General features: G+C 44.4%; 1 protein-coding gene across 1 annotated transcript in view; it reads left to right on the top strand.

Annotated features, from left to right (window-relative positions):
• The window catches only part of ACO2 (aconitase 2), a 52,242-nt gene that overhangs the window by 6,737 nt on the left and 24,038 nt on the right, over positions 1-21,467 (top strand). The window lies entirely within an intron of this gene.

Here is a 21,467-nt window from a genome sequence, read left to right on the forward strand (position 1 = left end):
GGCAGTTTCCGGGTGGGAGCTTCGATCCTGTGGCCAGTTGTGGGGGTCTGCAGAGAGGCCTCGGGGATTCCTGTAACTGCCACACTTCAGTGCTTCGTAGCTGGGCTCCTTCACCTTCGGCTGGACGTGTGTGCTGTTACTGTTTTGTTGTTGCTGCTCACTGAGAGCTGCAGAGCTGATTTAAGACAAGGGCCCGGCTATAATACACTGGGCTGAAGCAAGAAGGGGAGGGGGCGAGCTGGGTGGAGCTAAATTCAGGCCAGACCATCCAGGAACTTGCATGTGTGGTGGCATGTTTAGTCTGCCTCGTGGCACCGTTGGCATTAGAGATACTGATAATGAGCTGTCAGCCCCGCTGTGCCAGTCACTGAACTAGGTCTTGGACAAACACTGCTTCACTTGATCTTCACAAGAACCCTAAGATGTGGGTGTCATTAGCCTGTTTTCACCATGATGAAATAGACCCCCATTGGTTAAACGGCTTGCCCGAGGTCACAACCAGCATGCAGCGGAGCCAGATTTTGAATGCAGGTTTGTTTGACTGCAGAACTCAGGCTTTTTACCACTCAAGCTGTTCCCCCAGACAACTCCCCTGGGCATAGAGAGTAGAAACTAGATCTCTGAAGAGTGGGCTGGATAGAGGGGACACAGTTCGGTTGGCTCCGTGCCCTGTTTGCATATGGATCTATTTGAGGCCACGATTGCCTCCTGCCCCAAATACCAGCAGAGCTTGAGAGGGAGAGGCCAGAGCTGTGGGTCAGCCTCACAGGCTGCCTATTGAGCTTACAGAGGATGCCCTTTGTAAGTATTGAAAGGGCTGCTGCCCTGGGGGTCCAGAGCAGGGTTTGGGATTTGTATGTACAGTGTGCCTAGCGTCTCTGCTCCAGACAGCAGCAAAGGAGAATTAGGCAGATGAGTGACTGTCAACTCATTACTTAAAGGAACCCCCTACTGCCTTGGAGCCCATTTAGAGGCTGTGTCTTGGAGAGACATGGCTCCCTGCCCCCTTTCCAAGCCTCTTAAAAGGACTGTTCATTGCTCCGTGAACAGGCACTAATGGCTCAGCACAGCCTCTGCCAGAGGCACTCACAACTTGAATTTGAAAGCAAGATGAAGAGACTAGTGTTCAAATCATGGTTCTTCTTTCAGTGTCCTAGGCTCTGAGTATAGAGTGGTGATCAGATTAGGCAAGTTTTCTGCCTTCATAGAGCTTACATTTTAGTGCAATTATTTACCTTATCTGTCTGAGTCTCCATTTTCTCATTAAAACATAAGACAGAATGACCTATAACAATCCCACTTGGCACAGTTGTTGGGAAGATGACATAAGATAACCTTTGTGATCTTGCTTGGCACAGTTTTGTTTGTTTCTTTTCATTTTATTTCTTACCAGACTCCCTGGTGGGTCCGCTTTGGTTGTATTCCTTCCTTCAGAGTTTGTTCTGTGTCAGTAAATGCAGGATCAGGAGAGCCTCCCTTACTCCGTGAGAGCCCTAGAGATTTGTATCCCATCCAGCAAGGGAGGGGGCACTATCTAACCAAGAAGCCAGATTCCACCAGAGGCGTTGAACAGTTGGGACTGAGCCACCATGGAGCACTGAGCCCACCTGGCTGCTGGGCCTGTGGAGGTTGGGAGCCACTGTAGCATAGTGAGAAGGGCATGGGCTCAGCAGGTTCCCAGCTGTGTGACCTTGGGCAGGCTACTTCCTGTCTCTGAGCCTCTCCATCTTCAGGGCAGTTAGGGAGGCTGAGCTCTGTCCAGCAAGGTTTATAAGAGTGGCTGGCATGGAGCAGTGTGTTAGCTACTGTGATTTACTCCAAAACAGATCTGAGGGCACCTGGCTGCTGGTCACCCTGATGGGAGACTCCCACCCAAGTAGAGGGAGTTTTATAGCGAGGAAGTACTATAGGAATGCTTAGAATGGAGAAGACACGATTATGGTTTTTGGTGATTTGAAAGGCTGAAGTGTGGAGGAGTGATTAAGCTCATTTGATCTGGTTCCAGAGGATGGGGCTAGGAAGCGTGCTGGGTACTTTCACGTAGGTACTCTCCTTTAATCCTCACTACAGCCTGTGAAGGTGTTATTCCCACTCACAGATGAAAAAAGCTGTGTTTAGAGGGCTTAAGTAAAAACACACAAGGTTACACAGCTTGTTGCGGGTAGAGCTGGGATTTGAGCCCACGTTTCCATTGCTAGAATCTGTGCCTGATTTAATGGAGGTGTGTTTCAGTTCAGAAGCATTTGTTGTTGTTGTAAAGTATTAGAATTGTCTAGTAGTGGAACAGACTTTCTGGAAGAAAATGAGCTTCCTGGATTAATCATGTTGAATCAGGGGCTTGTAGAGGTTGCTGAAGAGAGGTTTTCAGCCTTGAGGCTGCCCTTGGCCCCCTACTTCCTGAGAAAATGGAGGCTGAGGGCTTAGTGGAAGTATCTGTTTTAGATAAGGGCCTGGTATTTACTCATGAGAATTTCATAAGCCCCGAGACTTGGGCTCCAAGCATGGGGGAAAATTTTCCCATTTCCTAGTTGTTGTGACATCTGTGTGGATGGCCTATGGATGATCTCTGGAATGTCTCTGGGCCCTGGGGCCAGGTTGAACCAAACATTGAGTATGTTTTACTTTTGGACTTAGGAAATAAAAACAAAACCCCAATAAGTTATTTTTTTAAAAATACGCCCAAGTCATCATCCTTCTTTAAATAATACTGATGTGGACTACTCATACTCCAGCCACAGTAGTCAGATATTATAAGACTCAGTAATACCTTTTTTTTTTTTTTAATTTATTTATTTATTTTTGGCTGTGTTGGGTCTTCGTTTCTGTGCGAGGGCTTTCTCCAGTTGGCGGCGAGCGGGGGCCTTTCTTCATCGCGGTGCGCGGGCCTCTCACGGTCGCGGCCCCCCGTTGCGGAGCACAGGCTCCAGACGCGCACGCTCGGTAGCTGTGGCTCACGGGCCTAGGCCTAGTTGCTCCGCGGCATGTGGGATCCTCCCAGACCAGGGCTCGAACCCGTGTCCCCGCATTAGCAGGCAGATTCTCAACCACTGCGCCACTAGGGAAGCCCCAGTAATACCTATTTTTAAGGTAAAATTAATTTCTTACTTTTTTTTCATATTTGTAAAGGTACCCCTTGTAGGAAACTTGGAAAATATAGAAGTATAAAGAATACCATAAAATTTACCTATTATTATTTGTAATACCCAGGGATAACCCACCCCCACCCAGAGATAACTACCATTAACATTTTAGTATATTTCCATCTAGTATTTTTAAAATGTTATAATCCAAATTAAAAATATGTTTAATAATACATGTATTTATAATATATATTTCTTTAAATTTTTTTCTGATTCTCAAAGTTCAAATTAAATACATATAAAAAGTAAAAAATTGTCCATAATTTCACCCTCCAGGGATAGCTACTGTTAACAGTTTGGCATCTATTCCATTTTGATTTTATCTGATTTCTTTAATTCATTTGTATCCAAATCAATACTTAGAATTGCCAGGGTTCACTTGGCGCTTGGAAGGCTCAGTGTTTCGGCTTAGAGCCAGGCTGTCTTTGAGTGCTGGTGTATCTGTGAGACCTTGGGTGAGTTACTATGCTTCTCCTGCCCTCAATTTCCTCATCTGTTAAATGGAGCTCGTATACAGTAGGGCTGTTCATCCATGTAAAGTGCTTATAACTTGGCACTCAATAGAAAGTATTAAGTATCACTATTACTGTTACTACTAGTAATTATTATTATTATCGTTGTCTTTGCTTAGAAACCTCAGCCCTACCACCTGTTCAGTTTGGGTTCAGTAGGTATCCTGGTGCCAGGGACTATGGGGAGGTGTAGATTCAGCACAGACTGGTGTTTAGTGCCTCTCTTGGAGTCGGAGTCGCTGTTAAACACCACAGGGTACCTGGCATCAGGCCAGGGGGTCTGGTGGAGGGGTCTTGGGGTAAGTACTCCTGGATGGGCTCTGGGGAGTTGTAAAATTGTGTTGTTTTATGTGTTGTCTAAATTTTCTCCATGAAATCTGTCCTCCTTTTTTGAATGGGAGGAAAAACCCTAGTAAAGACTATTTAAAAAACAAAAAACAACCTGCTTAAAACAAACAAAACAAAAAAACCGCAACAACCTGCTTTGTAGCATTTTACATAATAATTGCTATTATTTGGGAGCTCATTCATATAATTTCAGACCTCACTTAATACTGTGGGTATTTATTCCCTTTTTCCAAGTGAAGAAACTGGGTTCATATATAAAATAGATAACTAATAAGGACCTACTGTATAGCACAGGGAAGTCTATCTACTCAGTACTCTCTGATGGCCTATATGGGAAAAGAATCTAGAAAAGAGTGGAGGTATGTATATGTATAACTGAGTCACTTTGCTGTACCCCTGAAACTAACACAACATTGTAAATCAACTGTACTCTAATAAAAATTTAAAAAAGAGAGAAAGAAACTGGGTTCAAAGATGAAACCTGCGTGACACCACACAACTAATAAATGGTAGAGCTAGGCCTTTGAGCTATATGTAAGTTCTTTTCACTGTGTAAATAAACCACAGGTCATAATTCAGCCTCCTGAATCAAACCTGCTGGGTTTCTAGCCTGACCTTCCACCATCTCCTGCTTTGTCTTTTACCTCGCACCATTTTGAGTGACTTGTAGCTCCTGCACACTTCACTTGATGATTCTGTATCTTTTTATGTACTATCTGTCCTCTGAGTGCCTTGCAAACCCTTATTTATCCTCCACAGCTCTGGTCAGGGAAGTCTTGCCTGGGCATCCCAAGCAGAGCTAATTGTCCGCTCTCCTGTACTCCTGCCCCTTGTGTGTGTTTCCTTCCTCAAGCAGGTCACAGTGGGTTACATTTACTGCTGATTGTGGCCAAACTAAGGTATATAAGTGTAGGGACTGTCTTATTCTTCTTGGTATCTGTGTCCTATTGCTTGGCACAGAATAGGTGTTCAAGTGTTAAAATACAAATGTGCTTATAGGAAATAGGTTACATGATAAGCCACCATCAGCCTACTCCATTGAATACTTTTACCCCTCTTGAATGCATTATCTACATGGCAGCCACAGTGACTTTTTTTTTTTAATGCAGATATAATCCTGCTTCAGTGACTTCCCATTGCTTTTATTTTTTAAAATTTTATTTATTTATTTTTGGCTGCATTGGGTCTTCGTTGCTGCACGTGGGCTTTCTCTAGTTGCGGTGAGCGGGGCTACTCTTCGTTGCGGTGCGCGGGCTTCTCATTGTGGTGGCTTCTCTTGTTACGGAGCACGGGCTCTAGGCGTGCGGGCTTCAGTAGTTGTGGCACGTGGGCTCAGTAGTTGTGGCACGTGGGCTCAGTAGTTGTGGCTCGTGGGCTCTAGAGCGCAGGCTCAGTAGTAGCCTGTGCACAGGCTTAGTTGCTCCGTGGCATGTGGATCATCCCGGACCAGGGATTGAACCCATGTCCCTTGCACTGTCAGGGGGATTCTTAACCACTGTGCCACCAGGAAAGTTCTTCCCATTGCTTTTAGAATCAAGTTAAACATTTAACATGTTCTACTGTAAAGCTCATATGAAAAAATCAAAGCCTGACCAATTGATTGGTAAAGGTACAATGAACCACTTTCATATTCTGATGGTTCATTACTTATATACAGACTGAGAAGAGTAAGCTGAAGTTGCCAGCTCCTTGGGTCCTAGTTGCATACACCGAAAAGGATGGCACCAAAACAAAAGGAGCTGATGACTGCACTGAAAGTTGTGACAGCCTTGATGCCACTAAGCGGGTTTATATCCTGCAGCTCTAGTTTGAAGAGTCCAGGGCAGAAAGCGCTATACCTCATCAGATCCTGGGAGGCGAGGAGAAACTGTCTCATGACTGCCTCCCAGGGAGATAAGGAGCAAGTGGGAGAGGGCCTCACAACTCCTTTAGAGACCTTCTACCGTCTGGTGTTCCGAGGTATTCTGCCAAGACTCAGATAAACTATAGTTCAAGGTTGCTGCGGTGCTTTTCTCGTACACCTGCAAGGTCCGTCATGATACCTAGCTCCATTTTACCTCTTAGCCTTATTTTCTGCCGTTTCCACTGCCCTTTGCTCACTTTGCTCTAGCCAAGCTGGCTTTCTCTTTCTTCTTTCAACTACAGGTGCTTCCCTGCCACAGGGCCTTTGCACATGCTGTTCTCTCTGCCTGCCAGGTTCCCTGGATTCCTTTTCCTAAACTGCACTTTCTTTGCCTGGCCAGCTCCTAGTCAGGTTTCAGTTCTCAGATTAAATATCACTTTCTTGGAAAAGCCCTTCCCCTAGTCTAGATTAGGTTCTCCAGCTTTATACTGTTATAGCGTTATAGCTGCTTAACCTTTCTTTCATAGCACTTCTCATATCGTTGCCTCCATAGTTTCTTTAGTGATTACTTGATATCTGTCTTCTTCACCAGATTGTAAGTTCAGCAATGGGAGGGACTGTGTGGTCTTGCTTATCTCACTAATTCAGGCACCACAGCACAAAGTCTGGGGCTGGATAAATATTTGTTTAATGAATCAGTACTACTTCAGTTTTTTTTAAAAAAGAGTAACTTTATTTATTTTTAATATTTACTTATTTATTTGGTTGCATGGGGTCTTAGTTGCAGCAGGCTGGCTCCTTAGTAGTGGCTCGCCAGCTCCTTAGTTGTGCCACACAGGCTCCTTAGTTGTGGCATGTGAACTCTTAGCTGCAGCATGCATGTGGGATCTACTTCCCTGACCAGGGATCGAATGCGGGCTGCCTACGTTGGGAGCGTGGGGTTTTATCCACTGTGCCACCAGGGAAGTCCCTGCTTCAGTTTTAATTAGGGTGGTAGTGTGGTGGAAAAAGTGTTGACTTGAGAATTAAGTGACTTGAGTTCTGCTCCAAACTGCTGTTAACTAGGTATGTGACCTGGGGCACTCTTCATCTGTCACGTGAAGAAAAGATATCTGGTGATCTGGGGACACTTTGGGTTTTGATAATCTGTGATTCTAGATGAACCATTTAATTAGCCAAGTTCTAAAGGGATGGGATTTAGGATGAGACTCCAACTGCCTACTTGGGTGTCGGACAGAAAAACTCCCGATCTCACCCCCAAGCCTGCTCTTCCTATTGCCTTCCCCGTTTCAGTTTATAGCAACCCCATTCTGCCAGTTACTCAGGCCCAAAACCTCAGTGGTATTCTTGACTTTCCTCTCATGCCTCTTGGCCAGTTTGTTAGCAAATCCTATTGTTGGTACTTTCAGAGACTATCCAGACTCCAACCCCTTCTCACCACCTCCACCATTACCACTCTGGTCCAAATCACCACCATCTTTGACTGGGATATTGTGTTGGCCTCCTATCTGGTTTCCCTGCTTCCTTCTATTCTATGTACAGCAGCCAGAATGGTCCTTATAAATAAGTAGGACCATGTAATTCTCATTCAGAATTCTCTGTTAGCTTCTCTTCTCACTCAGAGTAAAGTCCAGAATCTTTACTGTATTCTACAAGGTCCTATGCCACCTTTTCTTTTTTTTAAAGATTTGTTTATTATTTATTTGTTTTATTTATTTTTGGCTGTGTCAGATCTTAGTTGTGGCATGTGGGTCTTCATTGAGGCATGCAGGATCTTTCATTGTGGTGCATGGGCTTCTCTCTAGTTGTGGCGTGCGGGTTTTCTCTTCTCTCGTGGAGTGTAGACTGGGCGGGTGGGCTTTGTAGTTAGCGGCACGCAGGCTCTGTAGTTGAGGTGCACGAGCTCAGTAGTTGTGGCGCATGGGCTTAGTTGCCCCATGGCATGTGGGATCTTAGTTCCCTGAGCAGGGATCGAACCTGTGTCCTCTGCATTGCAAGGTGAATTCTTTGCCACTGGACCACCAGGGAAGTCCCTAGGTCCTATGCAATCTTGGTCTTACCTCTTACTGTACTCCTCCTTGTTTATTCTGCTCTGGCCATACTGGCTTCCTTGCTGTTCCTTTTTTTCCCCCCTATATATTTTTTACTTTTAAATATTTACCATTTTAAGAATTTTAAGTATACAGTTCAGTAGCATCAAGTACATTCACATTGTTGCACAACTATCACCAGCAGTCATCTCCAGAACTTTTTCATCTTCCCAAACTGAGACTGTAACCATTAGACACTAACTCCCCATTTCCCCCTTCCCCCAACCCCTGGCACCCACTCTTCTGCTTTCTGCCTCTATGAACTTAATTACTCCAGGTACCTCATATAACTAATCACACAGTATTTGTCCTTTTGTGACTGGCTTATTTCACTTAGCATAATGTCTTCAAGGTTCATCTGTGTTGTAGCATGTGTCAGATTCTTTTTTAGGCTTTTACAAATCCTTTGTTAAGTCTAACTAATATTCCATTGTATGTACCACATTCTGTTTCTCCATCATCCATCAATGGACACTTGGGTGGGTTACTTCCACTTTTTGGCTATTACGAATAATGCTGCTATCAACGTGGGTATACAGATGTCTCTCCTTGTTGTTCTTTGAACACAATGGGCACTACCTCACTTTGGAGGATCCTTAAACTTTCTGTCTAGAATACTCTTCCTTCAGATTACCTGTAGGTTGACCTTTTGTCAGGTTGTTGTTCAATGTCACCTTCTCACTGGAGCCCTTTCCAACTCTCCTACTTTAAATTGCACCTCCCCCTACTTCCCTGGCTCCCTCTCCCAGGGCTCCTGCTTCATTCTCTCATGACACTTACCGACGTCTGACTGAGGTTTTACTTGTTTCTGTGTCTACTTCTCTGTCCCCTCCCCGCCCTTATCCTCCCGGAATGTCAGTCCCAAGAGGGCAGGGAGTATTGGACCATTTTGTTCATTGCTGTATCCTCAGTGCCTCAGACAGCGTCTGGCACCCGTAGTCACTCAGTAACTAGTTGATAGATGGACAGACGAATGAGTAAACAAATGGGTAAGGTTTGGTGGTAGGAAGGAGGGGAGACAGAGAGAATGACAGTGAAGATAGGTGTTTTTCACCAGAGTCAGCCCTGCTTATCATTTCTCATACTTCTGGCTGCTACTGAGATTATAAAGTTAATGTAAAAACCTAGCTTTTTCTTCATCCTTGTATCTTACTTCTCCAGTGACTGCTACTATCCCCCAAAGACAGTCTTGTTCTGGGAAAGTTGCGTGATAGAGGGCACCAAAGTGTACAGACAGAATTGAGAGGATCAATGTGAGGTTGCAGGTTTTAAATTTTTTGAAGTAAGGACACCAAAACAACAACCAAAACCAAAACCAAAAAACCACTATATCATTCTCTGTTATCACCATTATTTCTTAAAAGGGCCTTTTTAACATCAAAAGTATAGGAAGGAAAGACTCAGAACAAAGAACATGTTTTAAATGTAATAAATTTGAGTTTTTAAAAAAACTTGCTACATTGTCTTTATTTTCTCCATTTTCCTGGTGGATAGTTGTGTGAGGCAGGCATCAAGTGGGTGGGCTGAGGTTTGGGGTCCTCTGGTACAGTAGGTGGAATGCTGCAGAGAGCCTGGTGATGCTCTGCAAACGCCTTCGCTGACTGTCATTCGTTGTCGCTGTTTGCCTTTGATGTTTGTAAGTAATTTTTTTTTTTTTTTTTTGCGGTACGCAGGCCTCTCACTGTTGTGGCCTCTCCCGTTGCGGAGCACAGGCTCCGGACGCGCAAGCTCAGCGGCCATGGCTCACGGGCCCAGCCGCTCCGCGGCACGTGGGATCCTCCTGGACCAGGGCACGAACCCCTGTCCCCTGCATTGGCACGCGGACTCTCAACCACTGCGCCACCAGGGAAGCCCATGTAATTTTTTAAAAAATTGAGTTACAATTGACATACAACATTGTATTAGTTTCAGGTACACAGCATGATGATTATATATTTGTACGTATTGCAAAGTGATCACCACAATAAGACTAGTTAACGTCCATCACCATACATTTTATGTAACTAATATTTTTAATTGGAAGTTCTCTAAGATAGTGTTTCCGGACTGCCTATGTCGACCTGTTATTGGATCATGAAATTAATGGGGTGCAAGTGGCCTTCAAAAAAAGATAATACAGAATGCTAAATGAAAAAAGCCAGACACAGAAGGCCACCTATTGTATGATTTCATTTACATGAAATATCTAGAACAGACAAATCCATAGAAACAGAAAGCAGGTCAGTGATTGCCAGCAGCTGGGACAGGGAGGGCGAAAAGAAAAAGGAGCAGCTGCTCAGTGTGTCCGGGGCTTGCTTCGGGTGATGGAGAGGTTCTGGAACTAGATAGTGGTGATAGTTGCACAGCATTGTAAATGTACTGAATTGTACATTTAATAGTTACAATGGTAGATTTTACCACAATGAAAATAATAATAGAGAATAAAAAGTATCAGTGTACATTGCACACGTCAGGTATTGTTTAGTGAAACTTCGTGTGAATTACACACACTCTCAGTACCTGCTGCTGGGCCACAACATAAAATGTGTTTTGTGCCTGTGTGTTTTCAGTCAAAATTTGGAAGTCCCCTCTCAAAGGCTCCTTTTAGCTCCGAACATCCTGTGGCCAGTATATGGATGTTGCTAGGATACAGTGGACTTTGAATGACTTCCTCCTTCCCTGATGACTCTCCACAAATGCCATGTGATTTTGAGCAGATCACTCAGTCTCTCTGGTTTTTGCATCTGTAGCCAATGTTTTTGATTTGAACCCAAACAAGATCTTGTTTGAGCCCTGAGGAGGCCTTAGCCTCTTTTTCACTCGACCACTCGTATTTCCCCTGTACCTAACGCATACAATAGCCACTCTAACACACTACCACACCTTCTGTTTGTCTTATCACACCGTACTGTGGTCTTGAGGGCAGGGAGAGCGTGGTGGTGTTCTAGAGTCTAGTGTGGTACAGCTAAGCTTTCCCCAGGTGTGCCGTAGCGAATAACATACAGGTGTGCAGAGATAATGACCCCCCCCCCATCCCCCAGCAACTAAGGCTGCCAGTTGTCTTCCAGCAGCAACCTGGTCTGTTTACCAAAAAGAATTACTTTGTTCGTGGGCCTTAACTTGAAAAAGTTTGGGAGCCATGTGGAAACAATTTCTGGCATTACTTGTTAAATGACAGGGATTATTCTCCATATTTTATAAGTATTTTAAAATAGAGTAAACAGTTTGACCATGCAGGGAGCTAATAATAAATGGGTAGCGTTCTGAATCTGCTGTGCTTTCTGTGACACCACCCTGGGTTGCATTTGATGTGTGCACATATGCATACCTTTACATCCACATCTGTGTGTAAATGAAGGCGAAGGCTGTGGCTACTCCAGAAAGACCTGAGCTCTGGGGGTTTTCTTCCTTGGTACAGATTAATCTGTTCTGCCGTTGCTATGCTTTCCCCTAGGCCTTTGGGAGTAAGTGGGTTTATCTGATGCCTGCTTACTGGGGAGGAACATTTATAGAATCTCTGAGCTGGAAGGAACTTTGGAGAACGTCTAGTCCGGTGGTTCCCAGATATGGCTGTATCAGCGTAACCTGTAATCTTTATTGATGGTTAAGGCTCCACCTCAGGTGATTCTGATTGAGAGGTCTGGGAGCCCTTAGGGCCTAGAAGCTGTTTCAGTGAAACCTCCCAGGTGATTTTGATGCAGCCAGAATGATCTGCTTCTCCCATTTTATAGAAATGGAGGGACTTCCCTGGTGATCCAGTGGCTAAGACTCCTTGCTGCCAGTGCAGAGGGCCCAGGTTCGATCCTGGTCAGGGAACTAGATCCTGCATGCTGCAACTAAGAGTTTGCATGCCGCCACTAAAGATCCCACATGCTGCAACTAAAGATTCTGCATGCGGCAACGAAGATCCCACGAGCTGCAACTGAGACCTGGCGCAGCCAAATAAATAAATATTTTTTTAAAAAAAGAAAGAAGTGAAAAAGAAGGCACAGAAAGGCTAGATTATTTGTACAGGGGTGCATTGTGACCGAACTCGGAGGCCAGATCTCTGGACTCCCAACCCCTGAATGTTCCTTCTTGGCCCCCACCACCTCCTGTCACAGGGGGAATCTCACTGTCCACCATACTGCACACAGAGAAATGACCCATGGGGCGGGCACTCTGAGCTTGATACCTTCACCCGAATGTTGGATTTCAAAATTGGAGTTCAAGAAGAAACCTGTAGTGATATTAGGGAACTTTGGTTCTCTCTACATCAGCTAAAAACAGCTTGCTGTCAGTCTCTTTCCATCCACACAGTATTACCTTAATACAAATTTGGGGAATTATAGGAGAAAATAATTTTCTGTCTTAAACCATTTTTTATAATGTTCATTTCCTTTACATACTTGGAGTTATTTCTTGAAGATAGAGTCTCAGATATGGAATTACTGAATCAAAGGTATGGATGTTCCTGTGGATGTCTTATTGACAAGCTGCTTTATGAAAAGATTGAATTATTTTGCTTTTAGTCCACAGCAAGCAGTCTGCAAGGATATTTATCTTTGGTTCTGAGCATTTTTTAATTAAAAACTAATGTTGGTTACATTCTTTCTAATTATAAGAAGTATTATAATGATTCATTTGTAGAAAATTTGGAAAATTTAGAAAAAAATCAAGAAGGAAATTTAAGCCATTATGTCTAGCGCATGGATTTAACCATACTTGATGCCTTACTTAAAAGATTTTTTGTCATGAATTTTTACACATAAGTAAAAGTAGAAAATAGTACAAAGAACACCCGTATAACTACCATCTAGAGTCAACAGTTATCAACATTTTGCCTTATTTGCTTCATCTGTATATATATTTTTAAATTTTTATTGGAGTATAGTTGATTTACAATATTGTGTTAGTTTCTACTGTAGAGCAAAGTGAATCAGCTTATACGTTTATATATATCTCTTTTTTGGATTTCCTTCCCATTTAGGTCCCCACAGAGCATTGAGTACAGTTCCCTGTGCTATACAATAGGTTCTCATTAGTTATCTATTTTATATATAGTATCGATAGTGTATATGTGTCAGTCTCACAATTCATCCCACCCCCCCATCTATATATTTTTTATTATTTTTTTTTCTGGACCATTTCAGAAGAAGTTAAAGGCGTTGTGACACCTCATTCCTAAAAGCTTCAACATTTATCTCTTAAAACTAAGTCAATTAGCTATATAACTACAGTATCATTTTCTTAACTTCCCCACTTCTCCCAAAAATGTCTTTGGTAGCTATCTCTTTTCAAATCAAGACCTGATAAAAAAATTTTCATGCTGCATTGATTTTTTTTCTTTTTTTTCTTTTTCTTTTTTTTTTTTTTTGCGTATGCGGGCCTCTTACTGTTGTGGCCTCTCCCGTTGCGGAGCACAGGCTCCGGACGCGCAGGCTCACCGGCCATGGCTCACGAGCCCAGCCGCTCCGCGTCATGTGGGACCTTCCCGCACCGGAGCACGAACCCATGTCCCCCGCATCAGCAGGCGGACTCTCGACCACTGCGCCACCAGGGAAGACCTGATTTTACTTTTTTAGTCTCTTAATCTAGAACAGCACCTCCCCACTCCCACCCCATCACACACACCGTTTTTCCCCATGACATTGACTTGAAAGGGACTAGCCCAGATTCTCGTAGACCTTTCGCATTCTGGATGTAATTGATTATTCTTTTATTCCTTACATTTCCCTTAAACTGGAAGTAAGGTCCCAAAGCTTTCTTAGATTCAGGTTAAACGTTTTTTGACAAGAATTCTTCATAGGTGACGCTTTCCCATCGGGAGGCACGAATGTAAGGTAGTCTTGCTGTTGGTGATGCTGTTTGATCTCTGGGTTGAGCTGGTGGTAACCAGATTCCTCTAGTGTGAAGGTACATTTTTTTCCTTTTACTTAGTCGTGATAAATTCCTGTAAGTTAACTTGCTGAAACAAAGGGTTTGCACATTTTTAAAAACCAGAACGCTTGATTATTGTCTAAGTGCTCCTGACTGATCCTGCTGTGTATGCTACACTACAGTCAGCATGCTTTTCTGCACCAATTTGTCTTGTTCATTCTTTTTTTTCCCCCTGATTACAAAAGAAACTCACATATATCATGCAGCATTTAAAAGTTACAGAAATACTTAGCCTAGAACATAAAAGTGCCCATAATTCTAATCTCTAGAGATAATTGCTGTGGACAGTTTAGGCATATCATGTCAATTTTTTTCTAAACATATTTACATTTGTTAATTACTGTTATTATACAGAAATGGGCCCATACCATGGCACTATTTTGCTATTTCTTATTTTCATTGAATGTGTCATGAAATTTTTTTCCTGCCAGTAAAGGTAGATCTACTTCTTTTTAAATTTTTTTTTATTTTTTAAATATTCTTTTAAAAAAATATTTATTTATGTATTTATTTGGTTGCACCGGGTCTTAGTTGTGGCAGGTGGGCTCCTTCGTTGCGGCATGCGAACTCTTAGTTGCAGCATGATGTGCGATCTAGTTCCCTGACCAGGGGTCGAACCAGGGCCCTCTGCATTGGGAGCTCAGAGTCTTATCCACTGCGCCACAAGGGAAGTCCCCTCTACTTCTTTTTTTAAATCATGGTAAAATACATAATAAAGTTTGACATTTTAACCATTTTTGACTGTTCACTTCAGTGACGTTAACTACATTCACAATGTTGTTAGACCACCACCATCATCTTACTCTTGAATATTTAAAAAGGTGTAGAATGGCATTCCTTCGTGGATGAACCAGAATTTATTCAATCAGTGCCCTGTTTTTGGACAATTGTGTTGTTCTTTTAAAAACAGTGATGGGGACTTCCCTGGTGGCACAGTAGTTAAGAATCCACCTGCCAGTGCAGGGGACACGGGTTCGAACCCTGGTCTGGGAAGCTCCCACATGCCACGGAAATAAGCCTGTGCGCCGCAACTGCTGAGCCTGCTCTCTAGAGCCCGTGAGCCACAACTACTGAAGCCTGCGCGCCTAGAGCCTGTGCTCTGAAACAAGAGAAGCCACCGCAATGAAAAGCCCGCACACCGCAACAAAGAGCAGCCCTGCTTGCCGCAACTAGAGAAAGCCCGCACGTGGCAACGAAGACCATCAATCCAAATGTGAAGCTAGATAAAGAACAGTTGTCTCAATAAATAAGTAAAAACAGTGATGTAGAGAGCGTCTTTGCTAGTCTCTACACTCATTTAAGTGAGTATTTTTATAAGATAGCTTCCTGGAAGAGGGAAAGCTAGTCAAAAGGTACAAACGTTTTACATTTTAATAGGTATTGCCTAATTGTTTTTCAAAAACGTTCAACCTGTTTACAGTCTAACCACAAGCATCTGAGCCTGGCAAATTATTGATTTGTCCTGTTAACTATTTGTTCTCACAAGGTTAACCAAACTTGCTCTGTATTTAACCTTGCTCAATAAGGAAGAACTGGTTGGTAAAGTAAAAGCAACATTCATTGGTTTAATTAACTGATATTTATGTAGCACCTGTGTATCAGACCTGGTGTTCAGGCATGGGGAATTTTATTATGAATGAACAGACACAATCCCTCCCTTAGTGGATCTTACAGACTAGTGGAGGCAGATATCATCTCACGAATGAACGTCAGAAAGTAGTAAATGGGCATAGATGATAGGAGGCTCTGCTTGGGCTGAGAGTTCAAGAAGGTTCCCTAAGAAAGTGAAATTAATTTGGAACTTGAAGGATCAATGGGAATTACCTACACAAAGGGTAGATTGAGAAGGAGGTGGGCAGAGAACATTCTAAGCAGAAGAAACGGCATGTGCAAAGGCCCAGTGGCAGATCCCTTTAGACTTTGTACTGGCTACGGAAGTTCAGCATGTTTGGTGCCCTGGAGGAAAGCAAGTTTCTGAATTATTCAGAGACCAAATAGATGAGGTCTCTCTGCCAGGATCCCGTAAGCAGAAGGGGTTTCAGAGAGATGGGAGGTTTTCCAAGGCAAATTCTAACAAATTGCAAGTAGTCTGAAGGAGAGACAGAAGAGATGCTGCTACAGAGCTCAGCTTAGATTTTTAGAATGTCTTAGCCAAAGTTGGAAGGAGGGCAAGTAACTAAGGAGAAACACTGTGGCAGCTGGAATACATCAGAAAGGGGTCAAGAATGTCAAAGGCCCAGATGAGCTAAGGCTTCTGAAAAATGCTGATCAGCCAAAAGTTATGTTTTCAGTAAGCAAAAGAAGAGGATACCCCTTCTGCCAGAATCCAGAAAAGGAGCACAACCTCATCACATCTAATTGTGTGTCTGTCTCCTCCATGAAAATAATACAATATAACATACATTGAGGGCTTTCCTGGAGGTGCAGTGGTTAAGAATCCGCCTGCCGATGCGGGGGACATGGGTTCGATCCCTGGCCCGGGAAGATCCCACATGCCACGGAGCAGCTAAGCCTGTGCGCCAGAACTACTGAAGCCCATGCACCTAGAGCCGTGCTCCGCGACAAGAGAAGCCACGACAATGGGAAGCCTGCGCACCACAATGAAGAGTAGCCCCCGCTCGCCGCAACTAGAGAAAGCCTGCGCACAGCAGCAGAGACCCAACACAGCCAAAAATAAAAACAAATAAATTAATTTAAAAAAAATCACATACATTGAGCACATATGAACCCGCTCTGTGCCAAGCACTTAAAGTAGACTATTTCATTTACTATTAACACGTTTATCTCCATTTTCTCTGTGGGGAAGCTAAGGCTTGGTGAGGCTAAATAACTTCTCTAGGGCCACAGCAGGTTAGTGATGCTGCTGGGTTGGGCAATCTGACTACAGGTCTTCAATCTGAACCATCACACCATGCTACCTTCCAATGGGAAAGGATAGGCTATGTGGGGTTAGCGGGTAGCAGAATCTAGGGGAATTGGCTTATCCTAGAAAGAGACAGGTCTGCACTTGCATCCTGGATTCACTGTCACATGTAAGATTTCTGACTTAACCTCTATGATCTTCAGTTTCCAAATCTGTAAGATGGGAATAACAATTACCTTGTACCACTATGGAATTCAAAATTAGGCACAGAAAATGCTTGGCATGGAGCAGGTACTTAATAAGTAAGGCTGTTTTATTTTTATTCTAAGACTACCCATAGCCTAGTCTTCATTTTATATGTGAGATATATGTGGTCCTGAATGAATGATACATGGTACCCTTGCCCTTGAAGTCAGTCTTTGGGTAAGCATATTAGTGTGATCAGCCTCTTCAGAGTTATACATGACATTTCATACACTTTAAACCTCTCACAGTTCGGCTCTGGAGCAGGGAACAGGGCTGAGATTTCACCCTTTACAGGTGTGAAAAACTCAGGCCTGGAGGAACAAAGTGAATTGCTTAAGGTCTCACAGCCAGGCTAACATCTTCTTACTTTTTTGTTGCGATTAGATTAGTGAAACGGAGTGTGAGTGTTGATTTCTGTAGGGCAACTGACGGGTCAGTCAGGCTGTCCCTAGTCGCGAAACAGAAGCGATGGCTTAGTGACATTTCAGTCAGGTGGTTATTGTTGTGGGTTGAAGACCCGGACCTGGGGATTGTCACTAAATAGATAACTGTTGGCTTGACCAAACGTCCACCCTGGGGAGCCTGGCCTGGAATGGGTCACATTTGTACTGAAACTTGAATGAACAGCCTGAGAGTTGTGCTTACTGTGTGTGTGGCTGACACGCACTGGGAAGGCCAGCCTGTCAGGACCTGGGGTGACTGACCCAGACTCCTGTAGACCACAGAGGGCTGGAGGTAGACAGAAACTGGTGCTGAAATTAAACCAAGATTAAGGTAGAGCTCTGCACAGAAAACCAAGTCTGTAGTACAGTGTGGCTTGAGCGGTCAGTGAGGAAGGTGGCTATTGAGGGGTTAGGAGGAAGGGAGTGATGCATGTGTCAGCAGTGAGGTGGACAGCCACGAGCTCAGCAAAGGAAGTGACTGTCCCTTTGCCCTCAGCACAGGGCATGGTTGGGCTATTGCAGGACTTAGAAACATGCCACGTAAAGGAAAAGTTGAAAAAACTCAGGGCTACCCTTGGCCTAGAGAAGAGGGAGTTTAGAGAGGACAGTAAGTCCTGTCTTCAGATAGTTGAGGGACCCCCGCCCTCAGCTGAGTTATTGACCTGGGTAAGGTTTAGGGTTACGTTGTTGTTTTGGGCCATATCTTGTGGCTTGCGGGACCTTAGTTCCCCAACCAGGGATTGAACCCAGGCCCATGCAGTGAAGGTGCCGAGTCCTAACCACCGGACCACCAGGTAAGTCCCAGGATTGTGTATTTTTAACAAACTCAGGAGATTCTGTTGCACCTCAGGTCTGGGAAGCAATATCCTGAGAAAGATGGTTGCGTTTATTTCATACCGTCCAGAGGGCAGACGCCCCCGCTACCTGAAAAAGCAGACTGTGCAAGGAAACAGAGAGAGGGAGAATATTTTGAAATTTTTCAGAAATGGATTGGTGGTCGTGTGGGATGATGAACTCCTGGCATGGGATGGGGTCCAAATAGCTTTTTAGAAAAATTGACTTGATGAACATTCAGGTTGTTCAGGCTTCCTAAAAACTCTTTCCATCCTTATTAATGTATAAACCTGAGCCGTCCCATGTGGCAACTTAACTTTAATTAAAGTTGAGTAACATTAAAAATTCCACTCCTCAGTCACCTCAGCACACTTCAGGTGCCCTGCAGCCACGCGTGGTGGGTGGCTACTGTATTGAACAGTGAGGATCTAGGACGTGTCCATCGTGGCAGGAAGTCCTCTTGGGCAGCGCTAGCTGTTGTGAACAGACATTTGCACATAGTTGGTAAGCAGAGCAGTGTCATGATTAAGGACTGAGCATGTAGCTGGTTGATTTGTTATTAACACTATTGAGTTTTTCTCCATTTTAGGGGCAAAGCTTCGGGTGAGGGCCTGGGGCAATAGCAGAAAGTGGGCCAGTCAGGCTGGGTTGGGTCCTGGTTGCTGCTCTGTGGCCTTGGTCACTGCATGAGAGCCTCAGTTGCCTCACTTGGAAAATAGGCTAATCATAGACGCCGCTTCACTGGGCGGCTGTGAGGATTAGATGCTTAGCACGGTGCTCATCTCACACTAGGCACTAATAAATATTCTTTTTTTATCCCAGAGTTGTATTCTGTATGAACATATTATTTTGTCCTTTTTTTTCCAATCAGCATTATTACTTAAATCTATTTTTAAGTATTGATATGTGTCCATAGATTGCTTAATTGTCCCCTTACTGTTAGGAATTTGCTACTTTACCTTTTCTCTACACTATAATTATGATTACAGTTATTTGTTTTGCTTACTGGGCCAGACACTAGGTATTGTTCTACTCATTTTTATTTCTAAGGAAACTGAAGTTAAGGGCAATTAATTTACAAAAAGAGAGCGATAGATCTGTGTATAAACATTGGAAAGATGTCAAAGATATGTTGATAAATGAAAAAAGCAAGTTGCAGAACAACTTGTATAGCTTCTCATTTGTGTGAAAAACACAGAGGAGGCTGAATGTATGCTTATAAATGCACAGGGGTAATAATAGAAACCGTGCCAAGTACTTTCTGTTACCTCCTAGCCCTCACAATAGCACTGTGTGGAAATGATTACTTAGAGAGGGTAAATTGTCCTAGATGGCTCAGGTAGTAAATGGCTTGCCAGGTTGAAGTCCAGGTCCCCCCGACTGCCGCTGTGCACTGGGCCTCCCACTGTAATGGCAGCGGCAGGCAGCAGCGGCCGTACCTGCAGCTGCAGTGTCTCACATTCCTCCTCTGCACAGGCTGTTGAAAGTCCTTTGGGACTCCCCTGGCGGTCCAGTGGTTAAGACTCCATACTTCCACTGCAGGGGGCACAGGTTTGTTCCCTGATCGGGGAACTAGAATCCCACATGCTGTGAAGCCAAAAAAAAAAAAGGAAAGTCCTTTGATTGGTGAGTTCTTCACCCCTACCCAGTAGGGCAGAGAGTGAGGGTCCCCTGGTGGATTTTTAGCTGGAGGGCAGGTGGATCTGCAGTCTGCACTGGGAGGTCGCTTCTGCTGTGGCAGGTCAGGGGGTGGCGGGTGGGGTGCTGTTTCCTGATAGGGTCTGCCCTCCTCACCAGCCACCTGAACAGCGAGTGGCAGCTGTGCATTTGTATTGGTTTAGATGCTGAGGTCGGCAGGATTTGGCTTTAAATGTTCTGGTGACATATAGAAGGGAGCCTGGGGCAGTGGCTTGAGCTTTGCCTCTTTCCTTGCCCAAGGGTATGGCTTCCTAGACGGCGAACACCACTGTTCTTTCCCTCTGTCGCTTCTTTGGGTTCATCTATTCCTCCTTGGTCAAAATGGACCCTGTGAAGTTTGTCATCCACAGTTTAAAATGAACTAATACAGACCCCTTCATAACAGTTGCTTATCTGTTGCTGCATAAGAAGTCGTTGCTCCCAAACTTAGAGGATTAAAACAACAACACACGTTTCTCGCTCACAGTTCCTGTGGGCCCGGAATTTGGGAGCGTCTTGGCTGGTGGTTCTGGCTCAGAGTCGCTCAAGAACTTGCAGTCCAGGTTGTCGGTCAGGGCCCTGGTGATCTGAGGGCTTGGGCTGAGGCTGGAGCACTGGCTTGCAAGATGGCATGCTTACACGCCTAGCAAGGTGGTGCTGGTTTTTGGCAAGAGGCCTCAGTTCCTCTCTAGGTGGGCCTCTCTGAGGACTGCTGAACTGTTTTTTTGTTTGTTTGTTTGTTTTTTGCGGTACGCGGGCCTCTCACTGTTGTGGCCTCTCCCATTGCGGAGCACAGGCTCAGCGGCCATGGCTCACGGGCCCAGCCGCTCCGCGGCATGTGGGATCTTCCCGGACCGGGGCACAAACCTGTGTCCCCCGCATCGGCAGGCGGACTCACAGCCACTGCGCCACCAGGGAAGCCCTGCTGAAATGTTTTAACAGCGGTGGTGACTGTCTTCCGCCAGAGCCATCAAAGAAAGAGAGAGCCATGCAGAAGCAATCCTTTTTGCGGCCTAGCCTCAGAGGTCCCCTGGTATCACTGTGCCATTCTGTCCAGTCAGTCGGTGAGTCTGCTGCACATTCCAGGGGAGCAGGATTAGGCACCACCTTTTCAAGGGATGAGGAAACATCCAAAGCTCATGCATAGGTTTTCCTCACTAATTTTTCCATCTATTCAACCATTAGTTATTAAATCTCAAATATGTGCCAGGTAGTCCAGATACAGATGAATAAGACAGACAGAGCTTGATCCCAAGCCCCAAGGAACTTATAGGGCAGGCAGGATAGCAGCTACCATTTGGGTGGTGCTTCAGAGCTTAATGGGAACGTCCACATATTTTCTCCTTCAACCTTCCCAGTAACTGTATGATCGCTACAGCTGGTTGTATCCCCATTGCCCAACTTTTCTGGTCCTCAGATGATAGAGGATTTTCTTAAGTGGACAGAATTTGACTTTGATGCAGAAATTCTGACTGTAAATCCCTTACACTTTTCTGCTACCACAGGCTGTGTTCCTTTTGGCTACTGTCTCATCCCTGTGCCTCAGGTGAGGAAACTGAGGCTGCAGTCACTG

This window comes from Grampus griseus, assembly GCF_964374135.1.
Source record: "Grampus griseus genome assembly, chromosome: 11".
Classification (NCBI taxonomy): Eukaryota; Metazoa; Chordata; class Mammalia; order Artiodactyla; family Delphinidae; genus Grampus; species Grampus griseus.